This window comes from Schistocerca piceifrons, chromosome 5 (assembly GCF_021461385.2).
Source record: "Schistocerca piceifrons isolate TAMUIC-IGC-003096 chromosome 5, iqSchPice1.1, whole genome shotgun sequence".
Classification (NCBI taxonomy): Eukaryota; Metazoa; Arthropoda; class Insecta; order Orthoptera; family Acrididae; genus Schistocerca; species Schistocerca piceifrons.
In genome coordinates, this window is record NC_060142.1 from 211,273,570 (window position 1) to 211,296,207 (window position 22,638).

A 22,638-nucleotide genomic window follows, 5' to 3' on the forward strand; every position below is an offset into this window, starting at 1 on the left:
AAAATATACTATTTCTTTACAAAGGAATGCACAAAGTAACCAACTAGAGCCCAAAATATTTTTTTGTTTACGTTTCAAACGAAAGGCAGACATGAATTCCCGTGAATACATAAGAAAACATTAACTTCGTTGCCGGCCGGTGTGGTCGAGCGGTTCTAGGCGCTACAGTCTGAAGCTGCGCGACCGCTACGGTCGCAGGTTCGAATCCTGCCTCGGGCATGGATGTGTGTGATGTCCTTAGGTTAGTTAGGTTTAAGTAGTTCTAAGTTCTAGGGGACTGATGAGCTCAGAAGTTAAGTCCCATAGTGCTCAGAGCCATTTGAACCATTAACTTCGTTCACTTTTCCGTGCCACACCGAATTTGTCATAACCGCTCGCATTTTCTCCACAACTCTTTTAAAAGGAAGTTATGTCGTTTATTTTTAAAAGTTAGTGAGCCACGTCTCACATGCGGTGGAGCCTTCAAAGCCGAGACTAACAGCGAATGACATAAGGGCTATTTTTACTGCGTAACATCCGACAGATATGTTGTAGCCTGTACATTGACTAAACCATTTCAATAAGCATTCTTCAAGATGCGGGAAGTCATCTACTCGATTTCGCTTTCTCTCTCCTTATGATACTTTTAAGCAATCTCGTCTTCCCGCTTCATGGTTGTCGATATCTTTTTGCTTCATGGTTGTCGACAGCAAGGATAACGGAATCTCGAAACCCTTTACTTTTTTTTGCTCCACATTCTCCATGCCCAATAAGTCGCTTTTTCTTTTTTGAAGCGATTCGTGCAACTTATTTATAAGCTGCCTAATTTTTGAATAAACAAACGAGTGTCGTAAAGAGTTGAATGACGAAACCATTACCTGAACAATTCGAATTACCGATTGTGAGATAGCAGCTGATTTCGAATTATAGTGTTTGCGGTTTAGTCTGTCGTGAAAATCTCTTCGATTTATCGTATGTAAAAAAAGCGTATGATTTCTTCGATCTGTTGAGGTTTTTAAATGACCAAGACAACACGTTCTATATGTCCAAAAATTCAATTTATTGAAGTTCGAATTAGGACTTTTTTGATGACAGTACCGAATTTCCGACATTTGGGAATTTTTTGTGACTGAATTTATGTTAACATACAAAGGGCAATCAAAACGTTTCCGTTGAAAGCCACACCTACCCTATGCTACACTTGGTGCTTATATACCCGCATCGGACTCACGCTAGGTTTCCTATATGCTGAAATGATGCCCTCAAACGGAACCTTTTAATCGCGCCTTATATTATGCGAAAGAGAATACATCATAATGATTGTGGACTCGTATTGAGGAGTAAGATTAATTTAATAAATATGAAGCACATAAAGAAGCAATGTGCTGGGTGGATATCATTCAAGTGCAGCTACTCACAGAGGTCCAATGTGGGCTGTAATTATCGTATGTCAGCGAAACTTGGTAGATATTCTAATACATTAATGCAGAATCGATTTTAACTGAAAAAAAAAATTAGTTTCTGTTCTGGCCACAAGATGCAGATCTGACACTGTGAATATAAGGAAGACGTATAGAAATGTTTCCACACATAATGGGTTGGAAACAGGACATTCACAGAAAAGGTAAAACAAGTGAGAAAGGCATAATGTTGATTTTATTAGTAGCCGCCGCTTACACAATTTGTTCGATATGAGCTCTGGACACGCCGACGAGATGCTGTACAGTGACAGATTTGGGCCTGGTGGCCAAAATTGGAACTATTTTTTTTTTCAGCTTAAGTTGGTTCTGCATTAATGCGTTAGCATATCTACCAAGTTTCACTGCCATACGATAATTACAGCCCACATTGAGTAGCTGCACTTTAATTACATCCACACGATACGTACCTTTCATAATTAAGCACTTCATCGTACTGCAGTGACTTGACTGTTGCGACACTTAGCTCTTAGCTCTGCAAGGCAGTGTGGATGGTATGGAAAGTGGCGAGAAAAAAGAGGGGTGTGAACAAGAGAGAGAGAGAGAGAGAGAGGGGGGGGGGGGGGGGGAGACGGGACGGTCGCTGTGGAGAAGAAAAGGACAAGCACGAGCGGGCGTAAGGTGCTGTGCAGATTGCATCGCGCGGTCAAAGTGTCAAACAAAAGCCGCTGGCCGAGTTTCTCGCCCCGAGCGACCGCACCGCTGCGAGGCGATACCATCGGGCGCGAACTCTAGGCGAGTTGCGCTCACGGCCGACCTATCGCATCTCTCACGGCCTTGCGGAAGCTCGCACAGTTTCCAGCGCTTATGCATTTTACATTTGCTTCTGCTACGCTGCCACGATTTCGCGATGAAAGTTACGTCTTGCATTTTACGGTACTACTCTATGCTTAAAGACAACAAGTGTAACCGGAAGATAATGGCTAATTATTTAATTTGTAGCAGCTGCTTCTACATAGATCGAAAACAAAGTCTTATCTGGTTCCGTTCTGTTATTTTCCACGTTCCCCTTCGTTACTGATCGGCTACACCGCTAACTGGTCTTTTTTCTGTACTTTTCATTCTTTTTCTAGAGCGGGTCGTTCGAGTTTAAGTCCATTGTATATTGAGGGACTTACTAGCTAAATACCTGTCGAGCATAATGCGGCAAAAGTAGTCTCCCACCTGAGTATATTTGGGACAGGATTTCCAGTGCCAACATTTGCCTTACGACCCTGTGAAACCTTCGGAAGCTTTGCTTAGAGTCGAAGAATTGGAAAGATCTTTAATCAAATTCTAGGACAATATGTCCAGAGAAAAAAATGAGAGCCTAGTGTATATGGGAGTACAGATGTTTTACAAAGTAAAGCCGCTGACTTGTGTCACTGCCCGTAGCAGGCGATATCTAAAATGTTACATATTTTATACTTTCTGTTATAGGTACATAATTTTTACTATTTTCTGGTTATACTAACACAACAATTATTATTATTATTATTATTATTATTAAATGTTATATTATAATTGAGTGGGTCACAAGCAAAGAGGTATAAGTACCATTCTAGAAGTTTTGAGGAAACTGAAGTTAAAGTTCGTAAGGTTTCAGAATTCCCGTGAGATAGCAAAATGGAATTTCAATTTTTTTTTTGTATACTACGCATACAAATACTTTGTAGAATTTTCTGTGCCCTCGGCCTCCGTAAGAGCTCTAATTTCTCGTATCTTATCTTCGTGGTCCTTATGCGAAATGTATATTGGCGGCAGTAGAATCGTTCTACAGTCAGCTACAAACGCCTGTTCTCTAAATTTTCTTAATAGTGTTCCCCGAAAATAACCTCTCCTTCCCTCCAGGGATTCCAATTTGAGTTCCCAGAGGAGAATGTGATTTATGTTTTTTTCTATAATCCTTTATTATTGGTTGTCATCAATTCAGTTATCATAAAATTGCTATTTAGAGCTATAACAAAACATGCATGAACACTGTGTCTTTTGTGGCTTCCAATAGTGAAAGACGATAAGAAAGATTTGAAAATATTTCGCACCATCTGGGGCACTTCCTTCTTCTCATGTATTATAAAATGCTATTTAGATAATACACAACATAACAAATCAGTATATTCCTACACAGACTTAACTGATTCGTAACATCTTGTAACTTGTTTTCTTTTCTTTCACCATGGAGAAGCACAAAGTGGGATTTGACTTGACTTTGACAAGACAGTACTAGTCACAGATACACATTACACAATATTTTGTTTACAATCTGCTGCTTAGGAACGGTTCCCTCAGATTCGGAACTCGGTTTCTATTTTATCACCTTGGTTCATGATGACAGAAATGTGTATCAGAATTACTTGGACAAACTTTGGGAGTTGCTTTCTCATGCTAACATAAGTCACCCCAATATACTGTTTCAGTTCTGGCTTTTAGAAATCCTCAACCTGTTTTTTTTTTTAATGTGATTGGTTCCATTCTTTTAAAATGATCATAGAACTTTAGCCGGCATTTTCGAATGGGGATAAATTTTGATACACTTCGAAATTTCTTTATCCGTTATTTATATGTATGTTTTTTCTCCAGTATAATGGAGCAGAAATGCTCATTTTAAACATAAATAGAGGTACTCAAGAAATACGAGAGAGAGAGAGAAAGAAAGAGAGAGAGAGAGAGAGAGAGAGAGAGAGAGAGAGAACGAAAAGTAGACTTATCAGGAAAGCTGTAGGTCCACTACAGCTTTCCTGATAAGCCTACTTTTCGTTCTCTCTCTCTCTCTCGGATTTCTTGAGTACCTCTATTTATGTTTAAAATGAGCATTTCAGCTCCATGAAGACACCCTGGTTGGACAACTGTGTTGAATTGTTGTAACTATGTGTAATTTGAGGTGCATTTTTTGTCATGGATGCTGAAGTCAGAATGCTGTTTCCATTTTGCGGGAACAAATTTCGTACTTCGTCTTTTTCAGATCAGTTCCCTGAATGGTATTGCCCAAATATTGAAGCTCTCACGGTTACCCCTATTTTGTTTTTAGAACCTTGGATGCCAAATTTTTGCTTCAAGTTTGTTTCTCAATTGACATTTGAGGATCTACTCTTTCTGTTGTGTATTTAAGAATTTTTATTTGTCCTTGGGTTGATATGGAATCGCCGATTCTTCTGCAAAGGCTAAGCGTCTGTCCTAATGTTGCTTCTTCCTGGTTTGATTGGATTGTCAATTTTAAGCTCCAATTACAGTTTGCACCACTATGAGAATAATTTTTCAGTTTATAAATTGAAACGCCTTTTTCTTGCTGCAAGCTAGATTTATCTGGAATAAAACAGTTTTGTGTTTATAGGCGATATTTACTCATTGGAAAACAGTTCATGTCAAACTTTTTACATGAATAAATTCTCACGTACAGTTATTCGTTTTTCTGGCCTAAATCTGTGTTTCCTCTCATATGGTCATGGATTAGACTTCACTTACAAAACATTGACATAGTCTCACATCACGATCTTTTTGTTTTGTAGTTTTCATACTTGGTAAGCTAACTGCTGTGGAACAATATTACTCGTCTGTCACTAACTGCAGATTTTTCATACGAGAATTATGAATGATTTCTGTTGTAACTGTGTGTTCGCTTGGTGTGTCTTCTTTTATTTCTTTGCGTAAGCGTTGCCAATCTAACGAAGCAAATTGTGAAAACCTAACTACTATTCATTTGTATTATCTGTATGTAACTGTCTGTGATTGTATGTGTGTGTGTGTGTGTGTGTGTGTGTGTGTGTGTGTGTGTGTGTGTGCGCGCGCGCGCTTGCATGCGTGTATGTGTGTGTGCTTACATTTTATTTGCTTCAGGTATGTTATCGTTATGTTAACAAATTTTGGGGAGAGAGGGGGTGTAATTGTGGCTAGACACTGGAGGGAGTTGCAGGAATTTGAATGTGGATCTAATAGCTGGCGCCAGGGAGTAGATAGAGAGTTCTAGGTGTCTGGATGCTTGCATTTATGGTTTAGAGGTTATTTCGAGGGTACTACGGAAGAGTGAAGGGGGAAAGGGGTTTTGAGGCATTATTCTGATGACCATCTTTTGGGGCGTTACTGCACTATTTTATCTATTAACGTGACTTGTTTGTCGTGTAAACTTGGTCATTCAAAAGAGTTTTGTTTTTTTGCACACGATGATTTTTTTTTGATAGATTAGAAAGTGCCTTCTATTGTCTATCTGATTATTTACATGTCATCTCTAGAGGTTGGCTTGTGGTGATGATGTTCTCTGAGAGACTCTGCAAATGTGGAGGGATTTGTCTCATACCTCCGGGCTCTCATGTATTCCTCGTATCTAGCATCGAACGTTCTACCTTTTTGCCCCAAATAACTGCCATTACATGTGTTACATTGTAATTATTTATCTTCTTTCTCGCATAAGTCCATGTCTATTTTCAGTTTTTGACTGTATTTATTCTTATACACAATTGTAAGTTAGTGGCGAGAGTCTGTCTTCTTGTCACACACTCTCTAATTTCAAACAGCTCCGAAATATATCCCTGATTGTTACAATATTAAAATATTTAATAGAGGGTGATTCAGCTGCCCCTACCGCTGTCGCTTTATGCAACCCGCCATGTTATACCAGGCCTTCGTAAACCATGCGCGAGATCCGATATTCGCACGGTCGCTACGCGTAAGCTATTAGTCTTACAGAACACATGAGCTAAACTTTTCGTAGGAAATTTAATGTAGTTAAATTTTGTACTGGGAGACATTTTCGCTGGAGACCACGATTTTCGAATTATTCAAGAAAAACGTACAAAACTGACCTTCAAACGCACCTCCTTTCTCACATGTATCCCTCAACAGTGAGTATTTCCCGTATGTTGTTCACGGCACTCCGTCCTACCACTGTACAAAAATGTACAACTACGCGAACTTTCCTCATATTCGACCTTTTTTGGTCTCCATTGATTACGCCACCACCATATAGTCGGCTACTATGTTAACATTATTATTTTAAACATGCCCGTGAGGGAAATAAATGATAAACAACTTTTGTAAATGTTTCGCTAAAACAAATTACGTTGACAATTCGATGCAGATTTAACTATAACAGCACGGTAGTTTCGTAGTCAGAAGGGCTGATGAATACAACTATGTAACTGTTCATTTTATACTGTTAAACTTTGCAAAACTGTTCGGTAAAATTTACACGAGCGTCAATTTTACAATTTGCAAATGTGTGTGAAATCTTATGAGACTTAACTACTAAGATCATCAGTCCCTAAGCTTACACACTACTTTAACCTAAATTATCCTAAGGACGAACCCACACACCCATGCCCGAAGGAGGACTCGAACCTCCGCCGGGACCAGCCGCACAGTCCACGACTGTAGCGCCCCAGACCGCTCGGCTAATCCCGCGCGGCTGCAAGAGCTCGATTAAGCCCGTGGCGTAATAAGTCCAGTCAGTGATGACCAAAAAGGGTCGAATGTGGGAAATAATTCGTGCAGACGTAGGTATTTGTACCGTGGTAGGAAGGAGTGCCATGAACGACATACTAGACATTGTGACCGGTGTGAGCTGAGTGTGGGAGTGTGAGTGATTTTGAAGGTCACCTTTGTACGTTTTTCTTGAATAACTCAAAAACTACGGCCTCTAGCGAAAACGAGTCCCAATACAAAATTTAACTAAATCAAATTTCCTACGAAAAAGTGCTGTTCATTTTGTTCTGTAGGACTAACAGTTCGCGCGTAGCGGACGAGAGAATATGAAAATCTCACACAGGGCTTATGTAGGCCAGAAATAACAAAGCAAGCTGCCTGAAACAACAACGTTAGTGCAGTTGAATCACCCTGTGGGTGTGTGTGTGTTTTTTTTTTCTATTATAAACGTAGACATCTGTGCTATGTTGGAAGTGGGGCTGGGGAGGGGGTAGGAGAGATATATAATGAACTGTGACTAACCGAGCCGTGCATTTGCTTCTGACGGATCTTTCAAAGTCGCGCCATCAGAAGAGACTTCGACGACGCCGCCGCCAGCGACTGCAGCAGGTCATCGTTGGCGGCCGCGGAACGCCGACAGGATTTAGTGGGCCCAGAGACGCGTCGCATAACTCGCCCCCGCGGGTCGTATACCGTATACTCGGAGCGTCGCGTATTCCCCGCGGGAGCGGCGGTGCGGCGCGCCCGCATAGCTTATCCCGGCCTGATCCCGGGATCCCACCATACCGCCATATTACGGCGCCAGTAATATCCTGCAGGCGTCTCCCGCCTCGCGGCGGCTGCTCTGATTTATGCTAATGTACTGCCTGCCGAATGTAACCGCCGCCGTCGACGATAACTTTGCCATCAGCGAGTCGTCGCTCCGGCCCCTAACCCCTGCAACCTTCCGAAAGGAAAATATCATTCCATAGTGGAGGCTGCGCGCGCCGCGACATAAATCCCCCCCCCCCCCCCCTCTCCACCCCCGGCCCCGCTGGCTGTCTACGCATGTGAATGGGTAACGGCCGGCGGAGGAGCGCTGTCGTTCGTAAACACCTCACGGCTGAGTAACTGTTTCCAAACACAGCGCACCATCTTATCTTCCTTGCGGCTCCCATTTTCGCTCCCAATTATGGTTGTTAGGTGAAGCGTTGAAATATCTGAAAGCTCAATCTGCCGACAGAAAGACTGTCAGCGCCAGGAGGCTGCAACGGCTGGGAACTCTGATGCTTCTGCTAACCAGAGCATCTACCTCCTCTATGCGTGTTGAGTCATGACCCCACCACTCTCCTCTCAGTGCACACAGACTGAGTCAGCTTCAATATTTCCTGTGCCGTTGAAGATATAGAATCGAGATCTTCTGCCAGTGGCACTTCGCTTAGAAGGATGTATTTTGCTGTAGAAGCAATGCTCGTAACTTTTCGGTGTCGGACTATGCAATTTCCAATTTGCGTCACAGCTCCTTAAACTGAAGAACGTAGCATCGACTCTTGCTGTGCTCATGAGTGTGGATTTTAAATGTGCCTTATTCCACCTCTTACAGCATCTGCTCAGCATGAGTCTACGGAATGAATGTTGCTGGAATCCTGTATATCCGGTGTTATTAATAAGTACGTCACGGCTTTCAGAAGGCAACATCGAAAAAACTGCGAGATATATCGAAAAATGACAAGTATCAGGGGATAGAGCGTTTCCATTAGTAATACGCGCCGTGGAGTAGTTCCACTAGCATCCAGGAGTTTCAGAACATGTAGCCAAATCATTCGGTCCGTACTGTCGCATCGAATTAGTTCGCGCCTTCAGACAGGCAACTTAGTGAACAGATCTCCAAAGAGCAGAGCAATTTGTGTGGGTGGTTTCAGTCAGTTGCACACACGTATTGACGTTCCCACATGGACCCGCCGGGTTAGCCGAGAGCGTTGTGTCCTCATTCTGTTTTAGTTTTCCAGGCTTGATTAACTGTGACTGTTCGCATATTGATATCTATATAAATAAAAAATAAATTAAATTAAAAAAATTAAAAAAAAGAGCGCTAACGAGCTGCTTCCTGGACTCGGGTAGGCGCGCCGGCCCCGGATCGAATCCGCCTGGCGGATTAACGACGAGGGCCGGTATATCGGCCAGCCTGGATGTGGTTTTTAGGCGGTTTTCCACATCCTGCCAGGGGAATACCGGGCTGGTCCACACGTTCCGCCCCAGTTACACGGCTCGCAGACATTTGAAACACATTCGCACTCTTTCATGATTTACACTAGACAAAGACAGCTGGGGTACACTCATTCTGTCCCAGGGGGGTATGGGGTGGCGGCAGGAAGGGCAACCGGCCACCCATTAAAACTTAACCGTGCAGTAGCAAAAGAAGAAGGGGACTGACATTCCCACATAATAAAGGGTGACCATACTGAGCACCTGTAATGTGTGTTGAGAACTGATATGTGTCGTCTTGTAGATTCCCTGCAGTCGTCCTCTGAAACCCTTGCGTGAATAACCCTGTACATTAGAATATCAGTTTTGTTAAGTTAATGTATTGTGTCTATTTGCCAATTTGAATCCTGTTGAACAGCTGTAAAAAAGAAAAAGAGGATGTTTCGTTACTGCATTTGATATACTGTTCATTCAGTAGGTCCTTACTACGGATAATTTGTCTCATGACTGTGTTTTGTTGAAATCTAAACTGTGCCCGGGCCAGAAGTGCACAGCAGACGGCAGTAAATTTCACATAAAGTTCACTCTGCAAGGTCTTTATTAAAGATAGCTTCTCTGGTGTCTTTCACAGAATGCGTTTGCTTAAAACCTAAAACGTAAGTGCATCTATACTATAGAAAAGAAATCAATCCAAAAGTGTACAGAAGGTTATGGTAAACCGTGGAACCATGATATACAGGACAAAAATAATCAGATGAGGAAAAAAATGGTTCAAATGGCTCTGAGCACTATGCGACTTAACTTCTGAGGTCATCAGTCGCCTAGAACTTAGAACTAATTAAACCTAACTAACCTAAGGACATCACACACATCCATGCCCGAGGTAGGATGCGAACCTGCGACCGTAGCGGCCACGCGGTTCGAGACTGAAGCGCCTAGAACCGCACGGCCACACCGGCCGGATACATGAGGAAAGTCTCCGAGTATCTGATAGGTGACTATCAGAAAAAGAAAGAAGAAAAATCGCACACGTTATGGATGAAACCTTTACGGATGAGATTCCCCTGGGAGGGAAGATAAGAAAAAGTACGAGGGCGATTTGGAAACTGCTGTCAGATTGGTCGCGAAATGGAAACCTTTGTGAAAATCAAGAATGTTTCATTTGCAACAGTTAGTTACACCTTCCAGCTACTTACCTACATAGGCGCCGCTCCGACTTACAAATTTGTCGTAGCGTTGTACCAACTATCTAATTTCCTTGTCATAGAAGGTAGCTGCCTGTGCTTTCCGCCAATTCTCTACGCTGGTCTACAGCTCGCTGTCTGTGCTAAAGTGTTGTCTTCACAGCAAATGGTTCATGTGAGCAGTTATGAAACCTAGGGGCAGTCAATTGCGGGCTGTATTGTGGGTGATCAAACACTTCCCATAGAAAACGCTGCAGGAGCATCTTCATTGGCCCTGCAGAGTGCGGCCGAGAATATTGTCAGGAAGAAGGAAACGCGTGACAGTTATCTTATGTGGGCTGCATGACATCAGGCGAAATCTTTTACCAATTCCACACACTTGGCGGGAGACTATTGATCTAAGCATCTTTAGGTGCTCATTGTGTGCTCAAAACCGAAAAGAGCGACGTGAGGCAGTCGAGAGGCATAGACCTACTAGAGACACTACTCAACACATCTGTGTAAAGCTTCATCGGACTTTCACCACGGTTTCATTTCGCACCCGATCGCACCTTACTTTCCGAACAGACCTTATAGTTACAGCTGCTATACAAGCATTACATCATTGTGTAATGGAAATGAAAAGCTACATTGGCCTGGGCAAGAATTGGTACGTCTAAGAACAGACATTCTCCAGAATGTCTGAAGAACAGTGGTAGACCCAGAATATATTGGATACATAACATCTAGAACGATATGGAAAATCTGAATACCAACAGATGGGTGGCTGATTCAAAAAGATGTGGCAAATCGGAACGCCAGCGACAAGTGAATTGGTAATTCCGAGGATACGAGCAGATTACAATGAAAGAGGTGTGTTGTCGACTAGTTCCCGTCACAACAATGTACGGAGGAGACTATCCACAGAAGTTAGTCGCCATTTGTGACTTCTTACTTTCAGACACCAGATACTTCTTATTTATAACAGACTCTTCAGTTTTACGTGTAAAATTCCTTCTCTTCTTTCTTTATGCGAGTGTCTAATTTTAAAGCGAGCTGGTTTATTACAGCTACCGGCTGGGGACGTTCCACAATCCCTGCTTCCGGCGTCGCGTCCTCTAATAAGCGTGTGGTGCGGGAGGCGCTCTGTTTCCCCAGATGACACGTCTCATCCCCCCGGCGCGCGTTATTTCCTACTTTTCTGGAAACGGAGCAGGGGGAGCGGTGGCGGCGGTCTGGCATGTGTTGCGTGCCGGTTCCTGGGGGTTGTTATCGTTCGCCCGGCCAGGTCGTCTGCCGACTAGCAGTTAGGGAGGCGGGCGGAAGTTCTATATCGTCACCTCATTTCAGCCCCTGGCGCGTGCGCAGACTCCCTCTACCCCCGTTGCCCCTTTTATGCACGTGCGGGAGGGGGCGATAGTTGACACAGCGCCACCCTGCTTCTTTCCGCATCCACAGAAATCTTTTTTTATGACGGGAAAGTTGGAAACGGCGTGGCTGTCTCTCTGCCTTTCTTTTTACTGTGAGCCATTTGTCTACCTCTCCCTCTCCCGCACCGTGTCTGCATTTCAGAGCTGTAAAATACCGTCAAAATTGGCCACGGGCTCTGTTAGGGAGGGTGAGGATATTCTTTTAAAATTAGAGCGAGTTTTGCGGCCGGGGTTGGGGCTCGGCGAGTGAGTAGCCACACGCCCGCCTTCCCCTCGCTAACAGCCCCATATGTCACACGCCGCTTCCTGCGCTTATAAATGATGGCCGCACGCGCCGGCAGGAACCGCCTCGCGCCCAGCTTTGTCTGCAGAGAAGCTGTACAGTCGGCGAGAGCCGTCCCGGCATGCCCGCACGTGCCTCTCGCATCAATATAAGCCCCGCGTTCTGTGTTTGTATCTGCAATAACAGTCTCTCGACATGCATTAATATGGATGCTGCACGAACGTGTGTCACCTTTACGACAAATGTCCCGGAGCTACAACGTGTGCTGAGATGGAACGAACACATAGGCAAATCAAATGACACAGCCTTCGATTTATTCACAGGGTGCCATTACTGAGTATGGTCCGCCAACGAAGGGAGAATAGTTGATAAGGATTTAAAAAAGATCCGAGCTTACGGAATAGGTTCTCAGTACGTGAGTGGCTGGAAGGCTATTTAAGTAACACTACCTAGCACGTTGTCCTGGGAGAGGTGTGCTCATCGGAGGCAAAGGTAAACACAGGAGTGTCCCAGTTGTAATGGTACTTGAATTACGCAACCGTTACAGCACCTCACCTGAACCTCTCGATACCAGTAATATTCTACTGTGTTTCTGTAAAGTAGTTGACATATTTCTGAGACAACATTCAGATTTGATTTCATTAATGTAGAGATACTTTGATGCATCGATATGTTTATGTTGCAATGATATTATTCTTATGTGTATTCTTTCTTTTGTCACTATGATATTTGACGTACTTGTAACTCTGATTTTTGGGCGCGTAAGGGATTATTAAATAGTTAGTTAGAGCGTCGGACCTTGAGAAAGTCAAGTCTTGGACGTCATGTTGGAAAGATGCATAACGTAGTCAGCTTATAAAATGTGAACTTTAACAGTGAGGAAGATGTTTTCAAGTATGTTTTGTATTGTGAAGTGGTGTTTTGTGTGTTACGTGATATTGCAATAAAAGCAATTAAAAGGAAGTGTAACTTAAATTCGGAGTGCTGATTATTTTTTTTACATCACTATTGTGCTAACTTTGAAAGGTTTAATCTTCAAGAATGGTTTGTGAAGCGCATCTACAAAACTTTTGAATATAGCAGAATAAAACCTAGGCCTCTTTGCGTCCGAGCTTGAAATCATCACCACCTAGATTTTCGACGATTGAGCCATGATTTTACAATGAGACTAGAGTTGGAAACACGAAAAAATGAGTGCCTAGTTTATTCATTAGTACATGAAATGACTTTATTAACTGTGCTCTAATGACACCCTGCCACATAATAACTTAATTGTTCAAAAATGGTTCAAATGGCTCTGAGCACTATGGGACTCAACTGCTGTGGTCATCAGTCCCCTAGAACTTAGAACTAATTAAACCTACCTAACCTAAGGACATCACACACATCCATGCCCGAGGCAGGATTCGAACCTGCGACCGTAGCAGTCGCACGGTTCCGGACTGCGCGCCTAGAACCGCGAGACCACCGCGGCCGGCTAACTTAGTTGTTGCCCGAAAATGCAGTATTTAGCAGCGTGAGCAACACCACAATCGTTATTAAATTTTGACCTTTGTTGTGGTAGACAGTGTGATAGGGCCGCTCTTGTTCTTTGGACAGGGTGTTCCAGGAGGGATGGCCATTATTTAGTGGTATGACAGGAATGATCATTCGAAGCAAAAAGGCCTAGAAAAACACTGGCTTAGAGCCAGCATACCTTTCATATTGTGAAACAAATGTCTCCTGTTGCAAGTTCTTTGGTTGGCATATTTTGGGAGGAGATAAAATGGACCAATTCAAGAATAAATGGTCTAGTAAACATGGGCTTTAAAATGCATACCTTAATAGCTATGAGCACTAGTTGTGTACAAGAGACGTGTTTCGAAGTAGCGAAGATGAGCAAGTGCTCATAGTTATTAAGTTATCCACTTTAGATCCCATGTTTACTGGACTTTTTTCTTGTTTTGGTCCATGCTACCACCTCCAAAAACATGGAAAGCAAAGAGATTTTAGTAGAATAGATTTGTTTCGGAGTATCGAAGACGAAGTGCTCGCAGCACTTAAGGTATGCTTTTTACTGCCCAAGTTTGGTAGACTCTTTGCTTCTCATGATCGTTCCTGTCACATTCCTGAACATTAACCATTCCGTCTGGGACATCCTGAATACATAAACGATCTGATAGATGGGGTGAGCAGGAATCTGCGACTGTTCTCTGACGACTCTGTGAATAACTCTAGGATGACTTGGTTAGAACTTCTATTTGGTGCGATGTATGGCGGCTTGCTCTAAATGGCTATAAATGTACGTTAATGCAGAAGAGTAGGAAAAGCAATCCAGTAAGATTCGAATACAGTATTAGTGGTATGCTGCTTGACACCGTCACGCCTATTAGGTATCTCGGCTAACGTTGCTAAGCAAAATGAAATGGAACTTGTTGTCGTTCCTAGGGAAGGCGAAAGGTCAACTTCTGGCAAAGTAGAAGTTTATCTACAATAGGTTCAGCAAAAGGCAAGTTATGACATTGACATACCAATATGGTCGTTTGAAAATTTAATTAGTGTGACCTTTGATATTGGACTGCTTGAATGCAGAAGTGACACTGAATATGAAAAAGTGGCTTAGTCAGACGTTCATACTGATCTCTTCCGCTTTTCTTCGACTACTTCATTCAAATCCAACACCTGCACTTTGAATAGTATAGTAATACGTCACGACATTCGTCTTATTACATCGACGTTTTGTTTCTTCGCGTTACCTAAGCTTCTCCCCTAAATTGCGAATAGGTGAGCATTCAAATATCTCTCGTGGTAAGAGGCGCAGTTTTGCATGCGAATGGCTCATACTAGTGTTTCGGAATGAGCAATTTATTTTCGAAGTACATTTTAGTGCGGTTCTGAGCGTTGGAAAATTCTGAAATCAGTTTTCAGAACGGAGTCTATGAGTATTTCTGCTGTCTTCCTATCGCTAGTGCAGAAAGTGTGAGGATGAAACTGTACCGGTATCAGGTCGAGCGGTAACCGTAACCGTCCATGAGCGGTAGTAGAATACACCTTAACAAATGGTTAAGTAAAAATACCCTCTGCCGTGTACCTCGCGGCGTTTAAGAGATATGAGAGGAGCTGTGCAGCACTCTAATCTAACGCATGTACATTTGGTAGTAGGCAGATTTCTTTTTTTAACTACGGGGATATAAAGAATGAAGCAGAGATCGTTAGGGCTGAAGTACTTATTCAGTCCGATTAGGAATATATCGGCATTCGCCTGAAGTGCTTTATGAAATTCACGGAGGACCTAAATCTGTATGTCGAATAGGGATTTGAACCCGATACTCTCATATGCGAGTCTATATAGTATCAGAACCGCGCCGCCTCACTCGCTGACTGGTGGGTGGTTATGACGAGTGTTAAAAGCCTGCAACAACGCCGGGTACAAAGCATGCATTGATAGCTCTCTTTTGTGAAAGAGAGAGGAGGAAGCGAAGGTTAGAGTTTAGCGCACTGTAGCCACGGAGGTCATTAGAGAGAGCGTTCTAGATCGGACAGGACAAGGTTGTGGGAAAGAAATGGCCGTATTGTAGCACAATACTTGCGTTCAACCGAAGTAATTCCTTTTTTTTTTTATACACAACATGTCGGTTGGTGCGAGCACCACATCGCTTACCTAGGTTGGCCCTACTGGAGGCGGCTTGCTCTGGCATTTCTCTGATCTTTCGGATGAGCTACTCAGCCAGTGATAGGAAGCACTACAGTTATCAGATGGACCGAGCCCGCATCTCTTGGTCGTGCGGTAGCGTTGTCGCTTCCCACGCCCGGGTTCGATTCCCGGCGGGGTCAGGGATTTTCTCTGCCTCGTGATGGCTGGGTGTTGTGTGATGTCCTTAGGTTAGTTAGGTTTAAGTAGTTCTAAGTTCTAGGGGACTGATGACCATCGATGTTAAGTCCCATAGTGCTCAGATCCATTTGAACCATTTGAACCAATCAGATGGACAGAGGTGAGAGAAGCGATGAGTGACAGGAAAAACCGCAGGATCGACGGAAGATTGAACGATAGAGATTTCGAGTTGTGTGTGACAGGTACCCACACATTTAACGAACCACATTAATGGATTTGCGTAAGCTTTGTTCAAGAGTTTAATAATGGTAGATTGATTACGAAATCGATATAAGTAGGCAACTTCACTGTTTCATTCACGCCTGTAACAAAAAAGTCACAAAGTTTCCTTGGCCATTACTGTATGAAAGAAACGACTTTTCTTTGACTTTCCAGTTTTGTTCCCGTTTAGCGCTGTAGTTGGGTAAAGAATGCAGAGACAGAGAGGAACAAAAACATGTCTGCAGCTGCCGGCCGGAGTGGCCGAGCGGTTCTAGGCGCTTCAGTCTGGAACCGCGCGACTGCTACGGTCGCAGGTTCGAATCCTGCCTCGGGCATGGATGTGTGTGATGTCCTTAGGTTAGTTAGGTTTAAGTAGTTCTAAGTTCTAGGCGACTGATGACCTCAGATGTTAAGTCCCATAGTGCTCAGAGCCATTTGAACCATTTGTCTGTAGCTCCCAGCCTGGGAGCTTATTCATTCAAGCACGTTTTCATGTGGCCTCACGAGGACCCCATTCCAGATCTTTCCACCATGAAAAATGTTAGGTGGTCACTGGGAATCGCCCTCATAACATCCATCCAGTGTTAGTATCGGACCGCTACGGTCGCAGGTTCGAATCCTGCCTCGGGCATGGATGTGTGTGGTGTCCTTAGGTTAGTTAGGTTTAGGTAGTTCTAAGTTCTAGGGGACTGATGACCACAGCAGTTAAGTCTCATAGTGCTCAGAGCCATTTGAACCATTTTGTTAGTAGCGACTACCTATAAACATCTAACCAAACATCGAATGTCCCTTCATAGAACTTTATCTGGTTCACTTTCATCCCCGAGGTGCCTGGCAGTATGTACAGTCCCACCACCCTAAACTGTTTAATAACTACAAAACTGATTTATCCTGTCAGGACTGATCAGTGAAGAACCCATCAAATGTAAACTGCAGCTGTGCGTTTCCATCAGTCTAGACGATAATGGAAAAAATCTAAAATGTTGTACTCGTGGCTCCGGACGTCATAGAAGGCCGACTACATGTTTCTCGAGTATAAGAATAGAACTACTGTGGGCACAATCTGTCTCTCAGAACATTCAAAATTTTCCGCACCCAGCTAGATCTCTTGTTATGTACACTACTCGGAGGTGGAGCTTTGTCTGACTGCACTGCAGCAGCACTACGGAAAGCTTTGGCTATCAGCGAGCAGAGGAGAGGAGTAGTGTTCTGCCCAGGTGGCGATGAGAGACACCGCGCCGGTGACAGTCGAGACGAGGGCAGTGCAGGACGCCGGACGCGTCTCTCATTTGTGCGGCTTCCGCGAGCCGCATCGAATTTCCCAGTTGATGAGGAAACCCCGCCGCTGCGGAAACGCATGTAAACTGTCGATACTAGCCGATATGGCCGGCACACAGCCGTCGTTTCCTGCTTCCCTACTGCTGCTTCTCACGGGTATTGTGTCAACTCAGTAGCGCCGCTGCTGCAGTGCCAGCGCGATGGATACAAGTTTCGACCGACAAAACAACCAGGAGCGTCGTAAACTCATTACGTACAATCATCATAATAAACTGCAATGTATACTTATAAGACCAATAGTTAGTGTTTTCTAACAGGTCGCCGGCCGCGGTGGCCGTGCGGTTCTAGGCGCTGCAGTCCGGAACCGCGGGACTGCTACGTTCGCAGGTTCGAATCCTGCCTCTGATATGGATGTGTGTGATGTCCTTAGGTTAGTTAGGTTTAATTAGTTCTAAGTTCTAGGGGACTGATGACCTCAGATGTTAAGTCCCATAGTGCTCAGAGCCAACCATTTTGCAACAGGTCGGTATAACACTTTGAGCGAAAGCGATTAGCGTGTTATCACGTTCTCTATGGGAGGTCTTAATCGCCAGTAATGTCTTGGAATAAAATTCTCTTGTAGTAGTTACCGCAGCTATTCATTGAAAGCCGGCCGTTGTGGCCGAGCGGTTCTAGGCGCTTCAGTCCGGAACCGCGCTGCTGCTACGGTTGCAGGTTCGAATCCTGCCTCGGGCATTGATGTGTGTGATGTCCTTAGGTTAGTTAGGTTTAAGTAGTTCTAAGTCTAGGGGACTGATGACCTCAGATGTGAAGTCCCATAGTGCTTAGAGCCATTTGAATTTTTATTCATTGGACTAGTCCGTCTTTTATTCGAGTGTAATTGAGTACAAGAACATTTTATAAAATAAAATCTTGTAGTAAGTCATTTCCTCTTTCTGTTTAATCAAGCGGTATTCAGGCAGTCTAGTCAGCAGAATCGTATGAGTGATGGCAATAATGGGTTGGGGTGGGTTGTGGTGGGGGAGGAGACCAGACAGCGAGGTCATCGGTCTCGTCGGATTAGGGAAGTAAGTCGGCCGTGCCCTTTTAAAGGGACCATCCCGGCATTTGCCTGGAGCGATTTAGGGAAATCACGGAAAACCTAAATCAGGATTGCCGGACGCAGGATTGAACCGTCGTCCTCCCGAATGCGAGTCCAGTGTGCTAACCACTGCGGCACCTCGCTCGGTGATGGCAATAATGATGACACCTAAACATTGTAACAGATATATAATACATATATAAACGTCAAGCACATGTTTATTCATGCAGTACCTGTGTCAAATAAATACTAGTTCAAATTGGATGTTAAGTGCTCCAGGACCGTTAGTGCTTTGACTCGTGGCACAGGTAACGCACGTCCACCGTGGCCATAATTTAGAAGTGTATAGGCTGGATGACAAATATTCGAAATAAGAAGCATTAATGTCTGAGGCTTATGTCATCTACTGTATAACAAGTATATATCCATTTTTGTCAGGTTGCCTTTGATCCGTGTATAGTTGCTTCCAGCCGGATAAATGAAAGATACAGAGAAGAGTGAATAAAGAACTGAGCTATTCGTCATGGTTTTGTTTAGTAAGTGGTAGAGCGTTACAAAAATGCTCAGGAAGCTCCGGTGGAATAAATTGGAAATTTGTGGTAAGCTCCTATGGGACCAAACAGCTGAGGTCATTGGTCCCTAGGCTTACACACTACTTAATCTAACTTTAACTTACGCTAAGGACAACATACACACCCATGCCCGAGGGAGGACTCGAATCTCCGACGGCGAGCCGCGCGAACCGTAGGAAGGCGCCTAGACCACGCAGCTCCCCAAGACCGCACGGCTACCTCGCGCAGCAAGGTCATGTGGGAGACACTTCATGAAATGCGTTGTGCGTCCTGAAGAGGTTTCGTAATTACTGCAATCTCAATCGAATTATGAAGTCATGCAGCTTGTGTAAACAACCTGAATTGTGTAAGACACCAATGCAGAGCATAGTGTTATATAGATTTCAACCATCTAGCCATTTGGCAACGGAAGGTGATGGTGTCGGAGAAGATCTGAGGCAAGTGGCTATGCTGTCTGACGGCAAAGTGCAGCTGACAGGGAGCAATGAGGAGCAGTTTTGTAGCAGCGTGTGGTCTCCTGGTCCTCATCGCGAAAGGGGCTTACTTCTAAAATCGCCATGGCCTGTGTGTCAACTCGAGTCGATAAATATATTCGTTCTCGCAGTACACATCTTGCAGACGCTACCACACACCATACTGTGACTTGTGGAGTACAGATGTATACTTATGTATGGGGTAGCCTCATTACGATCAGCACATGTCAGGTTTACAATATTGCCGTTCTTTTAAATTGGACTAGCTTCAAGACTTTAACGTTCGGAGGGCTGGTTGAAATGGCTGTGAGCACTATGGGACTCAACTTCTGAGGTCATTAGTCCCCTAGAACTTAGAACTACTTAAACCTAACTACATCACACACATCCATGCCCGAAGCAGGATTCGAACCTGCGACCGTAGCGGTCGCGCGGTTCCAGCTGTAGCGCCTAGAACCGCTCGGTCACCCCGGCCGGCAACTTTCGGAGGGACTTTGTGTTAAGTGCGTAATGAGCAACTCGCGGCACTTCAATTTTTGAAGAAACTTAGCGTTGGGACTTAGAGTAATTAGCCGGTGTTTCAGTTTCTTCAATGGGACTCGGTAAAATTTAGCTTTAGTGAGGAAAGTCGCGAATTATGAACATTTATTTAACAGTTCTGTACGGTCGTTTTTTGTGTCCGCAAAACGGCGCACAATTAAGTTGATCAACACTTAAATTTCTGTGTTCGAATCCTGCCTCAGGCGTGGATGTGTGTGATGTCCTTAGATTAGTTAGGTTTAAGTAGTTCTAAGTTCTAGGGGACTAATGACCTCAGATGTTAAGTCCCATAGTGCTCAGAGCCATTTGAACCGTTTTTTTCTGTGTTCCATGCTCTTACAACATAGTATCTGTAGTCAGTTAAGTGCGAATGGTCGTAATATTCATCACCCTCAGCACGTATGCCTGAGAGCAGTAGACAATTAATTGAACTTTGTTTCTCACGTCTCAACTACCGTAATTTGAAATTATGTCTACGTTATTATTTGAGAATATTTGCAAGTGTTTTCGATGAACAATATTTTCAGGAACAGAATGTGATGTTACGTGAAAATCCCTTCGACGCAGGTGAGCCATAAGCATTAAATAATTATGCAAGCATCGCGCTACACTGCCGAAGTAATAATGACGACATTAATAAACATGTTTTTTTAACCCCAGGTAGGTACAAGTAGCGTCGCAGTCATTGAAATAACGGGATACGAGAAGGCAGCTCACCAATATCTCCAGACCGGAACCTCGATGGAGGAAGTGAGAAGCTACGGTAGACAGTGGCCAGTCTCGAGCTTGGCTAGCCGCTTGTGTCTGGGAGGGTCCCCTCGCCGCGGTGTGACACCCCGTAGCCGCAGCCGTAGCCGCAGCCGAGGAGCGCGTGGCGGGCCGCGCTGCGCCACCAGCCAAGATTCCCCGCAGCAGGCGCTGTTGTTGTTCTGCTCTGCTTGTCGTTAATTAAAGCCGTCGCGCCGGCCGGAGGTATTGGTGTTTGTGCTGCAGCCAATATCGGCAGGCTGGCCGGGGCGGCCGGTTTTAATATCCCCCCTCCCCCGCCTCCCCCACCCGCCGGCCACAACGCGCGCCATCCCGACCGCTTGTTTGCGTTGTGCCGGCGCCGGCCCGACCTAATACGGCACGCCCGGCGCCACCGATATTGCATACTCGGCCACCCCCGCCGCCACTCGTCCACGGCCCGTCCGCCTACCGCCTTGCGCCCTGCCTGTAACCCTGGCCGGCTACACTTCCACTGGCAGTTCGCAAGACCTTTGCCGGGATGCCAACCACGTGACAGCTATGTGTCTGTTGCATACAGGGTAATTCAGCTGCCCCAACAGATGTCGTTGTATGCAACCCGCAATATTATAGGTGGCCTTCATAAACCACACGCGAGATATTCGTATTCTCTCGCTCGCTACGCGCAAACTATTGCACTCTGCCTTCAGGCCACAAGTGGCCCATCGGGACCATCCGACCGCCGTGTCATCCTCAGATAAGGATGCGGAGAGGAGGGACGTGTGGTCAGCACACCGCTCTCCCGGTCGTTACGATGGTTTTCTTTGACCGGAGCCGCTACTATTCGGTCGAGTAGCTCCTTAATTGGCATCACGAGGCTGAGTGCACCCCGAAAACTGGCAACAACGCATGGCGGCCCGAATGGTCACCCATCCAAGTGCCGGCCACGCCGGACAGCGCTTAACTTCGGTGATCTGGCGGGAACTGGTGTATCCACTGCGGCAAGGCCGTTGCCCCGAAAACTATTAGTCCTGCAGAAAAAAAAAACGAGAAGGACTTTTTGTAGAAACTTTGTGTAGTTAAATTTTGTATTGGGATACCATTTCGCTGGACGCCACGGTTTTCGAGTTATTCCAGAAAATCCTACAGAAATGACCTTCAAATGCACCTCCATCACCACACTCATCCCTCACCAGTCAGGATTTTTAGTGTGTTGCTCGTGGCAGTCCCTCCTACCACTGTACAAAAATTTCCGACTACCGGGCTATTCCCGATATTCGACCGTTATTGATCTCCATTCATTGTGCTATTACGCCACGAGCTTAGTCTTCTCCTTCGTTGACATTTCTAACTTAAACGTGCCCGTGAGGGCAATAAAAAAAACTAATTACGTTGACACTTTGATCCAAACTGAACCCTTACAAGCAAAGTAGATTCGTAGTGAGAAGGCCTGACGAATACAATGATGTAATAGTTTATTTTATGATGTTGAAATTCACAAAATTGTTAGGTAAAATTTACACAAAACATCAGTTTTGTAATTTGTAATTGCTCGAATAAGCTGGTGGCGTAATAACGCGTTCCAGTGAAGACCCAAAAAGGTCGAATATGGGAAATAATTCGTCCAGTCGCAAATATATGTACAGGGATAGGACAGAGTGCCATGAACAACATACTAGAAATCTTGACCGGTGCGGGCTGAGTGTGGGAGTGGAGGTGCATTTGAAAGTCACTTTCGTGCGTTTTTCTTGAAGAACTCTAAAACCACGGCTTCTATCGAAAACGTATCCCAGTTCAAAACTTAAAATACATAAAATTTTCTACAAAAAGGTCCTGCTCATTTTTTTCTGTAACAATAACAGTTTGCGCGTAGCGAGCAAGAGAGAATATGAAAATCTCCCACGAGGTTGATGAAAGCCAACCATATAACATTGTGGGTTGTATGAAACGCCAATGGTACAGGCAGTCGAATCACCCGGTGCATC

The 22,638-nt window shown here is 44.5% G+C and overlaps 1 protein-coding gene across 5 annotated transcripts in view; it reads right to left on the bottom strand.

Moving 5' to 3' along the window:
• LOC124797809 (homeotic protein spalt-major-like) overlaps positions 1-22,638 on the bottom strand; it is a 545,966-nt gene that overhangs the window by 54,545 nt on the left and 468,783 nt on the right. The window lies entirely within an intron of this gene.